At 39.6% G+C, this 12,181-nt stretch overlaps 1 protein-coding gene across 9 annotated transcripts in view; it reads left to right on the top strand.

Moving 5' to 3' along the window:
- Positions 1-12,181, top strand: part of GALNT1 (polypeptide N-acetylgalactosaminyltransferase 1) — a 77,946-nt gene that overhangs the window by 22,794 nt on the left and 42,971 nt on the right. For 2 of the 9 annotated variants that reach the window (XM_072949005.1, XM_072949006.1), the window contains exon 2: positions 8,260-8,314. The exons of 5 other annotated variants lie outside the window; for them this stretch is intronic. The gene's annotated coding sequence lies outside the window, so the exon portion shown is untranslated. Of the gene's footprint in view, positions 1-2,875; positions 2,946-8,259; positions 8,315-12,181 lie in introns of all 9 variants that reach the window. 2 more of the 9 variants (XM_072949007.1, XM_072949008.1) reach the window with 2 other exon arrangements.

Below are 12,181 nucleotides of genomic sequence, written 5' to 3'. Positions count from 1 at the left end.
CTATTTGCTTCTGTGTCAGTTAGTGTTAGGTTTAGCTGCATCTGAAAGATCCCTAGTTCCCTCCCCACCCCGCCAAAGGTGCTTATAGAGGATTTTTTTCCCTCCCTGGACATGGCAGCTGTGTGGTTATCAAAGTTATCTTTCTGCTGTTCAAGCCTTAGCCTATCAAGACCTTGCTTGCTTTCTCAAGGTCATCTCACGGTTGCAGAGAAAGTCCTTGCCGTTCACATTCCAGGCAGTATGTCAGTACTGCCCTTTCTGTATCTTTCCCATACCCTACCCAGTGGTTCTGATTTTTATCTTGCTGACTATCTTAATCTGCATGGCAGGCCAGGGTATGTAAATTGCCACTCAGTAGTACAGCAGTAAGAGAAGAGGAAGGTAGATGTTCCTTGAGTAGCTAGCAATCTGCCACAATTTAGATCTTTTATATAAAGGAAGTTCCATTATAGTTGAAGCCTTCCCCTCCCTCCTCAGAATTAACCATATATGAACTTGATACATTGTTCTCATGCCTATTGTTTTATCTTTACAATATGATCATGTCCATGAATAGTGCTTATTTTCATCTGCTTTACAACTGTACATAAATGGAACGTACTGTACATACCGTGCAGATTGCTTTTCTCCTCCTTCAGCATTGTTTACCCATACTGAGGCACAGAGTTCTCCTTTAATCCTAACTGCTCTGCAGTGTTGTTACACAGTTCATGTATCCATTTTCCTCTTGATGCACATTTAAGTTGTTACCTTTTCCCCCATTATAAACAGTGCTGCAGCCTTTGTATGTCTCCTCATGCTCTCCTCATGCTCATGTGCAAGTTTCTCCGGGTTCTGTACCTAGAAGTGGGATTACTGAGCCATAGAGGGGGTGCTTTCTTCAGCTTTCCTACATATTGTCAGGCTGCCCTCCAAAGTGGCTGTGCCAGATCACACTTGGAAAGCATTGTATGATCATCGCATTTCTTTATTCCTTACTAACAACTCGTCTTTTTGCTAATCTGTTGAGGGCAAATTCATTTCCTTAAGTACTACTGAGGTTGAGTAAATTTTCATATGTTCATTGGCTGTTTATGGTTCGTTGTCTGTGATTTGCCCATTCATACTTTTTGGCTGTTTTTCACTTGTGTGTTATTTGTTTTGGTTAGGAAATGTTTTTAATACATTCTGATACTAAACTTTTGCTGATTATTTCTGTTATGGATATTTCCCCCAGTCTTTGGGTTATCATGTAAATGTCTATGATGTCTTTGGTTGTATTAAAAACAAATTTTCATGTAGTAATTCTTCCTTTTTTTCCTTTATTATTTGTGCTTTTTGAGTATTGTTTAACAAATTCTTCTGTAACCAAGGACATAAAGATACTTGCCTTTATTTTCTTTTAAAGTTTTAGAGATATGTATCCTTAAATCTTTAAAGTACCTGGAGTTGTTTATTTGTGTGGTGTGAGGTCAGAATTTTATTTTTACATATGGGTGAACACATTAAATAGCCCATCCATTTCGTACTGATCTGTAGTGCCCCCTTTGTCATATGTTGTTTGCATGTTCATGTCGTTCTGATCTTGGACTCTCTGTTCTGTTTTGTTGGTCTTTTAATTGGTCTCTGCCCATGATTCACACTGCCGTCATTACTACGGCTTGATTGGTATGTGGTAGACAGTTCCCTGGCCTTGTTCAAAATCTTACTGGCTTGTATGGCTTTGCTCTTCTGTATGATTTTAGGAGCTGCTTTTAAAGTTCTATTAAAAAGCTATTGTGATTTTGATTGGAACTTTATTAAGTATATAGATTAATATTGAGATAATTTACTGTAATAAACCTTCCTTATGAATCATGCTATAGCTTCATTTTTTCTCCATTTTTAAAAAAATTGAAGTATAGTCTATTTAAGTGTTGTGTTAATTTCTGGTGTAAAGCATAGTGATTCAGTTATACATACATACATATTCCTTTTCATATTCTTTTTCTCTATAGGCTATTACAAGATATTGACTTTAGTTCCCTGTGCTATACAGTAGTACCTTGTTTATTCTATATTTAGTGGTTGGTATCTGCAAATCCCGAACTCCCAATTTATCCCTCTACCCCCTCTCCCCAGCCCCCTGGTAACCATAAGTTTGTTTTCTATGTCCTTGAATCTGTTTCTGTTTTATAAATAAGTTCATTTGTGTCATTTTTTAAAGTGCATCTCCATTTCCTAAAAGGTCTTTCTATGCAGTTTTCTAGTTATTATAGGCAAAAGGATTAATTGAATTTTTTTATGTTGATCTTGAATCCAGCAATCTTGCTAAAAGTTCTCATTGGCTTGAATTGTCTTTATTTTCTTGGTTTTTTTTTTTTTAATCATTTCTTTTGTTGTTCTGTTTTCTTCTTTCCAGTTCTTAAATATTTTGTTTCTTGTTTTACTGTTCTGAATAGGAATTCTAGTACATTGTTGGCAGGAAAAACTGATAGAAGGCATTTTTGTCCTTTTCCTAACTTTGAAGGAAATGCTTTCAACACTTCACCAGTAAGTGTTTTATTTACTGTAGATTGAGGGCAGATATCGTTTATCAGGTTAACAGAGTTCATTCTCACTTTTAGTTTCCTAGAATTTCTTTTGTTTTTGTTTTAAATATCATGAATGGGTGTTAGATTGTGTTATTTCACGTAAAAGTTAAGTCCCTTGCAACTGTATAGTTAAGCTTATTCCCACTCTATCCTTTGCTCTAATTTTATCAGATGTTACTTCATATTAATACACTGTACATTACAAAGTTATAAATTTTGTTTTAATCAGCCATGTCTTTTAAGAAATCAAAAGGGAAAAAAATAAGCTTTTATATTTGCTCAGATACTTAACCATTGCTGACATTCTTCCTTTCTCCCTGCAGATCGGAGTTTCCATCTGGTGTCATTTTCCTTCTGCCCGAAAAACTTCGGTGAACGTTTCTTGTAGTGCAGGTCTGTGAGAGATGAGTTGTTTTGGTTTCTTCTTTATCTGAAAATGTCTTTGTTTCTGAGAAGTCATCCATTTTTTCTGTGTGTATAATATGTCTCCCCGCTGCCCCCTACCCCTGGCTGCTTTCAGGATTAGAATTCTGAGTCTTTAGTTTTCAGCAGTTTGAAAACGATATGCTCCAGTTGTAATTTTCTTTGTATTTATCTTGCTTAGATTTCACTGGTCTTAGATTTGCAGTTTTCTGTTTGCCACCAGCTGTGGACATTTTCAGCTGTTATTTTTATGTCTTGTTTTTCTGCACAATCTCCTCTGTGCCCTCCTTTCGGGACTCCAGTTTCACACAGGTTAAACTTCATGGTGTTGTACCTCTGCTCAGTGAGCTCACTGAGGCTCTCTGTTCATTAAGATATTTTTCTTTCCACTCAGATCTTCAGATTGGATAATTGCTTTTGATTGTCATCTTCAGGTGACTGACCCTGTATTCTGTTGTCTCTAATCTGCCGTTAAGCCTGCCGAGTGAATTTTTCATTTCAAACTGCATCTTTGTGTTCCACGTGGTTCCATATGGTTCCTTTTTATAGTTTTCCTTTGCCTGATGAGAGTCCCCTCTCTTTATTATTGGGTCCTTGAGCATATTTATAGTAGCTGTTTTATAACCCTTGAGTAATCTTGTGTTCAGTGTGTATTGACTGCTTTTTTTTCCTTGACTGTGGGTCACATTTTTCTGTTTATTTTCATGTCTAGTTTTTTTGTTTGTTTGTTTGTTTTTACTGCATATGGGGTACTGTGGATGTGTTTTTGTGTAGTTCTGTCTTGTTAAAGACTTCTGACTCTTTGTTACTCTAGCAGGAAGTCACCCAAACTCTGTTTCTGTGCACTGGGCAGCAGCTGATACCTTTGCTTAGTTCGTCCAGCCATCTGGCTGTTGCTTTCCTTCTGGGCCTCTGGGTTCTTTTCTGTGTTGTGTGGTCCAGGGCTCAGCTAAGGATTGTGATGCAGTTTACATATGTATTTTGGGTTCCCTCTTTTCTAGGATATCCCTCTTTGCTTTCCAGGTGCTCTGTTAGCTCCAGGCTTCATCCTCTGATGCCTGCTCTGCATAGTGTAGGCCGGTATCGGCCCTCAGGCAAGCAGCTTTGTAAAGGCAAATCTCACCTAGCACAGAAACGCTCTTTCAAAGGCTTCTCTCTGGTTTCTGCCTTTTGACTGCTCTCCATTGCTTATAGTTGTTTTATATTTTGGCCAGAGTTTATGATTGTTTGTGGGAGGGTTAGTCTAGTATACGCTATTTAACCCTTCTGTGTGTGAATCTTCCATGCTTTTATTTTTTTTAAAGACTATCTTTTTAAAGCAATTTTAGGCTTTCAGTAAAATTGAGAGGAAGGTACGGAGATTTCAGTCTGTATGGCCCTGCCCTTCCAAGTGCGTAACCTCATTAGTAGCATCACTCACCAGAGTGGTGCCTTTTTTTTTCTTTTTTAAGCTAAAGATAAACCTACACTGACACATTTTAATCACTCGAAGTCCATAGGTTACCTAAGGGTTCACTCAGGAGTGTGTATTCTGTGGGTTTGGACCAAGGTATGAAGGCGTATATCCATCATTATAATATCATACAGAGTATTTTCACTGCTCTAAAAGTCCTCTGTCCTCTATTTAGCCTGACCTTCAACCCCTACCCTTGACGACCACTGATCTTTTCATTTTTTTGGCTCCATAATTTTGCCTTTTCTGTCACGTCATGTAGTTGGAATCATATAGTATGTGGCCTTCTCTGATTGACTTCTTTCACGGTAATGTGCATTTGCTTTTCCTTCATGGCTTTTCATAGCTCATTTCTTTTTACACAATAATATTCCGTTGTCTGGATGTACCACAGTTCATTCATCCATTCACTTACTAAGGGATATTTCGTTGCTTCCAAGTTTCGGCAATTAAAGCTACTGTGTAAACATCCATGTGCAGGTTCTTATGTGGACAGAAGTTTTCAGCTTCTTTGGGTAAATATGAAGGCATGTGATTGCTGGATGGTATGAGGATATGTTTAGTTTTGTAAAAAACTGCTGAATGGTCTTCCACGGTGGCTGTATCATTGTGCATCCTCACCAGCAATGGAGAATAGTTGCTGTTGGATGCGGGTTCCTTGCCAGTGTTTGGTGTTACCAGTGTTCTTGATTTTGGCCATGATAGCAGGTGTACAGTGGTACCTCAGTGCTCTTTAAATTGTGTTTTCCTGGTGACAGTGATATGGAGCATCTTTTCATATGTTTATTTGCCATCTGTATGTCTTTGGTGAGGTTGCTTTCCTTTTAGCTTTTCTGAATCCTTATGCTTTTGGTGCATGTCTAAAGAGCATACAGCTTGTATTAAAAAAATCCAATCTGATAACTTTTAATGAATACATTTAGTCTTTCTTATCTTCATTTTAATTACTTATGTACAGGGATTTATTTCTACCATTTTGTTTTGTGCTTTCTATATTTGTGGATTTTTAAAAATGATTTAAAATTTCCTTCGTATTTTATTTTGAGATTGGTTTTCTTATTTCACCTCTTTTCAGTTTGGTTTTTAATTATACGTTTTTACTTAATTAGTTACCTTTTAATTAAAAAAAAGATCTTAAAAAGTCTGTAATTAATCAAATATCTCTGCCCTTTACCTAAACACAGCAACCTTAAAATGCTTTAATTTTGATTACTTTTGTTCCTTCTTACATGGTATTGCTTTCTGGTGTTTTTATTCATTTAACCAAATAATTATCGAACTCTTCTGCCGTGTGCCAAGTACTATTCCATGTGCTGTAGTAATAATATTAAACAGAATAAAGTCTCTGCCCCCATGAAGCTTATAGGATAGTTAATTAATTAATATATAGTGTGTTGTAAATTAGTATTTGGTGCTAGATGGAAAGTAAAGCATTAGGAAAAAATAATGACCTGGGGGTGGAGATGCTGTTTTGTATATGAGTTTCTGCTGTCTTGAGACATTTCATAAGGTTTGTAGGGCTCAAGTGTGAAAAACATGATTCCCATGCTGGAGAAAGTCGCATTCCAACCAGAGAGTCACGGGAGGAAGTTACAGATATGAGAGCTGTGGGCACATGGTGGGTGAAGCTTTACAGCTGGTAGGTTTCCCAAGGAGGCTGTGTAGAGCGTCGGGCAGCCTGTGGACAGATCCGGGCAGAGTGAGATGAGCAGTGAAGAAGGCTGCAGAGCATGCTTAGAAAAGAGGGATGACAAGGAATGACCCTTGAGCCAAGGAAAGAAGAGGTTACATTTTATTGGTAGCCTGCCTGGTCCACAGATAGTTTGAAGCCAAGACATCAAGTAGAATGAGTATGAGAAAGAAACTGATCGTGGTAATTTGGACATTAGAGTGACTTGATCAAAAAACAGTTTCCTTGAAGTGAAGCCAGACTACACTCGATTGAGGAGTTGAAAAATTGGAGACAGACAATAATGACTACTTGCACAGAGGTGGTAAAGGAAAAAAGAGAGAGCGACAGTTCGAGGGGAAGAGGGCAGTGTTGTGGAACTCAGGGCTAAGGTTGGCGTTTTGGCAAAATTCAGAACAAAACCTGGGAGACCTTGGGACCTCAATGGTCAGAATGTAGAATGGGCCTCTGGCCCGGAGGAAGGTCCTGCTGGATCCTTTGCTTGCCAGAAACTGCTCCCCAGGATCTCTGAGGTTTTCCACTGCTGATGGTGGCAAAGTATTTGCTTGCGTCTGAGTTCATGGTTGGGAGGAAATATGTAAATTTTCTGAAACCTCAGTGTTCCGTTGTAATGATTTGGCATTTGTATTCAAGAGAGAAAAGCCAAAACATGGGAAGACTTCCCTTGACCATTGCTCTTCCAGACTCCTTAGTGTGATAGTCAAGATTTCCCTTGTTCTGAACACACTCTTTCAACCACCCCTCCCAGTTTCTGTCTGCTGTCCCTAGACAGCCTGAGTTTCCTGCCTCCCTGTTTTAGCTCACATTGTTTTGTCCACCTGAAGTACCCTTTTGCCTTTTCCTGACTCAAACCAATCCCCTACCAATTTCTCTCCTTCATGTGCTATCGTTTCCTGTAACTTGGCACCTGTTGCAAAGGTATAAAAGCATTTTGTAAATTGTAAAGTGCCACACAAACTTAGCGTCTGTCCTCCTGCACCGCAAGGTTGTTGAGGGCAGAAACTGAGCCATTCTCATATTCATGTACATCAAACGACTTAGTGTTGTGTCTTGTACATACTTCGCGTTTATTAAATGTTGAATGAATTAGGGATATGTGATTCTGTGGTAGCTTAAATAATGCTAAGAATGGTCATGTTATACACTAGGTTCTAATTCACAGCTATTAAATTTATATTGAAATTCTGCTTCTGTGCAGTTTTCTGTAAAAATAGACTTTAATTTGGATCTTCCACTGGTTCACATCTCATTTTTTTCTTCACTGGATACATACCTATCGTAATCAATAATTGTAGGTTGCAGAGTGATGTCCTGGCATGTTTTTGACTGCAGTAGCAGAATACTCTGTGGTAACAAGAAGCCCGGACCTCGGGGATTTCAGGGTTAGCCTGGCAGTGTCCCCTCGATATTATCCGGGTCCCTTTTGCTGTCCATGTTTTCACTTTGTCGTCCTTAGCGTGTTGATGTTGGCTTCCCTCATGACCTCAGGATGGTTGCAACACTTCTAAGTATGCTCTGCAAACAATACCCAAAGGCAGAAAAATACAGTTTACCCTTCAGCATCGCTGTGAGGGAGGATAGCTTTTCCTGAACGCTTCCCAGCAGATTTCGCCTCAGGTCCTGCTGGTCGAGATTCGGTTATTTGCGCTGGCAGGAGGAATGGAACAGCCATGGTTGGCTTGGACCAGTCAGGAATAGGTAGTGTAGCAGAAAATGAGCACTTGAATTCAGTTGGGGGTCTAAAGGCTGTGAAAGATACGGGGATGGGGGTGCGATAAGAAACAAGGAGCATCTGCCATGGGTGCTAACTTTGTGTCCTTGGCCTTCCCCCCCGGGAAGTTAATGTCCTCACAGATTTCTAAGGGGAGGAAAAACTCTTTATAGTATTTCCACTGAGCTTGGTGTTGGCTGTCCGTAATAATTTGTTCGTTGACTCACTTATTCACGTAACAAACATTAACTGAACACATGCTGTGTGCCAGGTATTGTGCTCAGCATTGGGGAAGTAGCTGAGTGAGACTTGGTCCTTGTCCTCAGGGGGTGGCTGGCCTGCAGTCCAGTGGAATAGGGAAGCTGAGGTAAGAGGGGAGGATAGAGTTATTCTGTAACAAACTGATTTTAGGAAATTTATTTTTCAACAGGAGATGTGGGACATGTGGATTTGGGATTTGAATTCATTTGAAAAGCCACTTTGGGGTAAGTTGGTAGCTGGGAGTAAATGACGCAGGGTTGTGCTTCTCTTTACACTGGGATTTGCTCTTACAGTGCTGTACGTTTCACACGTACGTTGATCGGACTTTATGCCTCATATACACACAAGAAAATGGCTCGTGCTAAAGTGCTAGTTTAGTAATCTGAGAACTAACCAGCAAGCAGAGCCCCGGTACTAATAGTGCATTCACGTCTCACTTGGGAGGTCAGTTTGAAGACTAACTGAAGATCAAATTTAGGAATAGAAAGATTCTTGTGCGAGCTTAACCTGCTTGAGCTCACCTGATAATCCTGTCTGTGGATTGGAAGTCACTGGAAGTCACTCACAGCGCCAGTGTTGAGGTGGAGGGTTAAAGCTGGTCTCTGAGCTGCTCTCTGCAGTGCTCCAGGTGGCCATTTGAATTCTCATTGTGTCAGTTCAAATATAAAAGATTCCTGGTTTTTTGGTTTCATCTAAGAAAGAACCTCTAGAAATACTATTTAACATTTACCAGGTGTTTAGTAAATGGGTGTGTTGTGCATTACTTTATTTAATTCAGTGCAATGGGACCATAAGGTGGGTGTGTTTCTCATTCAGAGGAATAAAGAAGTCTAGGTTTATGCAAATAAAATACAATTGTTAGACTCACATAAGTGATACGTTTTAGAATTTGAAATTTGAAATTCAGCATTTGGCCTAAGAGACACTCACTGCGATTGAAAATGCTGCTTGTGTTGGGTGTTCCCGAGACCAGCCCCAGGTTCAGTGATTGGCTAGGAGGGCTCACAGGATTCAGCATGTAGTCATAATAATGGCTAAGATTTAGTACGGCAGAAGGATGCAAAGTAATATTAGCAAAGGGAAAAGTGCATGGGGTGAAGTCTGGGGGAAACTAGTCACTAGTTCCAGGAGGTGAACGTAATTCCTCCAGCAGTGAATTTTGACAACACATGTGAAGTGTTGTCAACCAGGAAAACTCATTAGACTCAGTGCCAGTGTTTTTATTGGACCCGATAGTGGAAGCACCCTCTGCTTAGCATGTACCAAAATTTCAGGCTCCCAGAAGGAAAACGGATGTTTTGCATAAACTGTACTGTTTGCACAGACAGTTTAGGTGCAGTGAGCACACTTACCATTTAAGGTAAGTTTTATATCAGTGTAGGGACGATTATCATTCAAGTTCCCAGACTCCAGCCAAGGGCCAGTCTGGCACCAAGCCTTTCTAAGGACAGTAATCTCAGACCTTCCATCTTAGCTTTTATCCTATACACTGATGTTTAATCTAAGAATGTTGTTGTTATGACCATTTAGCTTCTGAAAAATAGTGAGGTAAGTGGGTATTATGGCAAACCAAATTCTTCACCGGTGTTTGTTTTGAGGGTCCCACGACTGCCCACTGGTGTGATTTGCTGGAAGGACTCACACAAGTGCGCGTAGTGTTGTACTCACGGCTACGTTTTGTTACAGCAAAGGATACAGTGCAGGAACAACAGGAAACAGATGTGTACAGGTGAATGCTAGAGAGATCAGGCAGGACTTCTGAGACCCTCTGCGAGGATGGCAGGGACACGATTTTCTCTGTGGCTACGAGTGATAGAGCTTGTACAAGATGCGTTTGGCCGGGGAAGTACGTGAGTGTTACAGTCCAGAGTTCTTGCAGGAAGCTGTCCACATAGGCATATTCCTGCCACGTGGCCAGTCCTCGTAACTGAAACGTAGGGCCCAGACCAGATACCAGGTGCACATCATAAATCTTGGTGATTAAACATTGCTGACAGCCTGGTATATCCTGACCCACCACCTCTAACATCCTTAACCAGTGACTGTGAACATTCCAGGAGTTTAGTTCTCAGAGTTTGGCCAGGGGTCATTGCCAAGGCTCTAGTCATCCCCAAGGGGTTAGCAAGGACTGAGTAAAACAGACCTGCTGTGTTGACCCTTTCTTCACAGTATCATACGTGAAATAATGTTGCATTTGCTGAATGCAGAATTTAATGCTGATATAGTCTTTAAAATATGATACTCTGTACTTAGAAAAAATAATAGTAGAAATAGTTGACAGATTTCACTTATCTGAGGGGAGCTTTGTAGATTCTTTTCTTTTAGGGGTTTATATAATGGTGACTTTGGGATTTCCCTCTTTTGTCCGCAATATTTATATTATACATAGATATGTGTTATGTTAAGGAATGATCCAGAAATATGAACTTAAAATAGTTAAATCAAGATAACACATAATTTACCTTTTTATGAAGGTCTGCCTTGTGAGAGGCTTTTAAACACAGTGGGGTCTCTCTTTTTTTTCAGTTTGCAGATTCACAGAAATAACAGTTTTACAGAAAGAAAATAACCCGTAATTTTAAAACTGCCTGGTTCCAGGATGTGAAACCAATCTTTACTACTTTAGTTATTGCTATTTGAAACCTGCTTTGTGTTATGCAGAAAAGAAAAAGAAAAGACAAAGTAGATGGGGAGAGTTTCGTGCTTGAATATGAGAAGTTCTGAGTTAACACGGTTACATGGGTTTCCTTATTGTAGAACTTACAGAACCTTTAGCGCAGTAATTTGCAGTGTGAATCTCCCAGAGTGAATAGAGTAACATTTCCTTAACTTATTTACAGAATTTCTTTAGGGAGGACTCTCAGGTATGCATCCTGCAAACAGTGCTCTTTAGAACCAAATAGAAGGACATTGAGAAGCCCTCAAAAGATTTTAGCTAAAGGAGAGACAGAAACAAAACAACTATAGAAAAAATTTAAAGAAAACCTTATTGCAGAAGAGTTTAGTATCTTATACTGCCTGACAAAACCTGTTTAGAAGCTAACCTATCTGGATGTCTCTTTCCTGCCAGGTTTCCTGAGTTGATGTTTCTCTTTTGCAGTGTGAATGGCTTATCTCTTAGACTGGTATTTGATAGTGTGATAAGAGCTTCCATGGTGTGGATCATTGCCTTCATGCATAGATCTGTTGGAGGGTCTCTTACCCCATCCCTTTGCCTGGTTAGTACAATGCAAAGTTAGTGACTCTAGGTGTGGGTGCCTGACAATTCTTTGTTCTTGGGAGACAGGAGATAAGCGCCTAAGTGTACTCAGAAGTCGGAAGTTTTAGGGCCAAGAGATTGTTTCAGTTTTGCTATTTTGCTCAAAAGGTTGTTTCTAGATTTTGATGATTATGATTAAGCTCCTATAAAGATTTGCATACAAGCCTTTGTATAGATGTACATTTTCCCTTCCCTTAAGTAAATAGCTAGGAATGGAATTGCAGATTCTTGTGGGAAGAAACTGCCAACTGTTTTCCAGAGAGACTGTACCATTTTGCGTTCCACTGGCAATGTATTAGAGGTCCAGTTGCAGCAGTTCCTTGCTAACACTTGGTGTTTTTTTCTTTTCTGCTTTAGCTGTGTATGTTGGTGCATAGTGTTGTTTCATTGTGGTCTTAATGTGCAGCTCCCCAATAGCTAATGATGTTGAGCATCTCTTCACATGCTTGTTTGCCACCTGTATCGCTTTTTTGGTGAGGTGACAGTGCAAGCCTTTTGCCCATTTTATTGGATTGGGCTTTTTTTAAAATTGTATCTTGAGAGTTCTTTATATATTCTATATACAAGTAATTTATCAGATACATAACTTGTAAATATTTTCTCCCAATCTGTGACTTGTTTTTATTTTCTTGACTGTCTTTTGAAGAGCAGATTTTAAGTATGAGGTCGAGTTGATCAGTCTTTTTAATGATTTGTGCATCTTATTGTTCCTGTGTATGGAATCTTTACATAACCCACGGGCTGAAAGGTTTTTGCCTCTCCTTTATCGTCCTTTCCCCACACCGCTCTCCTCCTAAATGCACATACACCCACTGCATCTCATCTTCAGTTT

This window comes from Vicugna pacos, chromosome 24 (genome assembly GCF_048564905.1).
Source record: "Vicugna pacos chromosome 24, VicPac4, whole genome shotgun sequence".
NCBI lineage: Eukaryota > Metazoa > Chordata > Mammalia > Artiodactyla > Camelidae > Vicugna > Vicugna pacos.
Note: the sequence above shows the minus strand (reverse complement) of the source record. Positions and strands in the feature narration are given on the sequence as shown.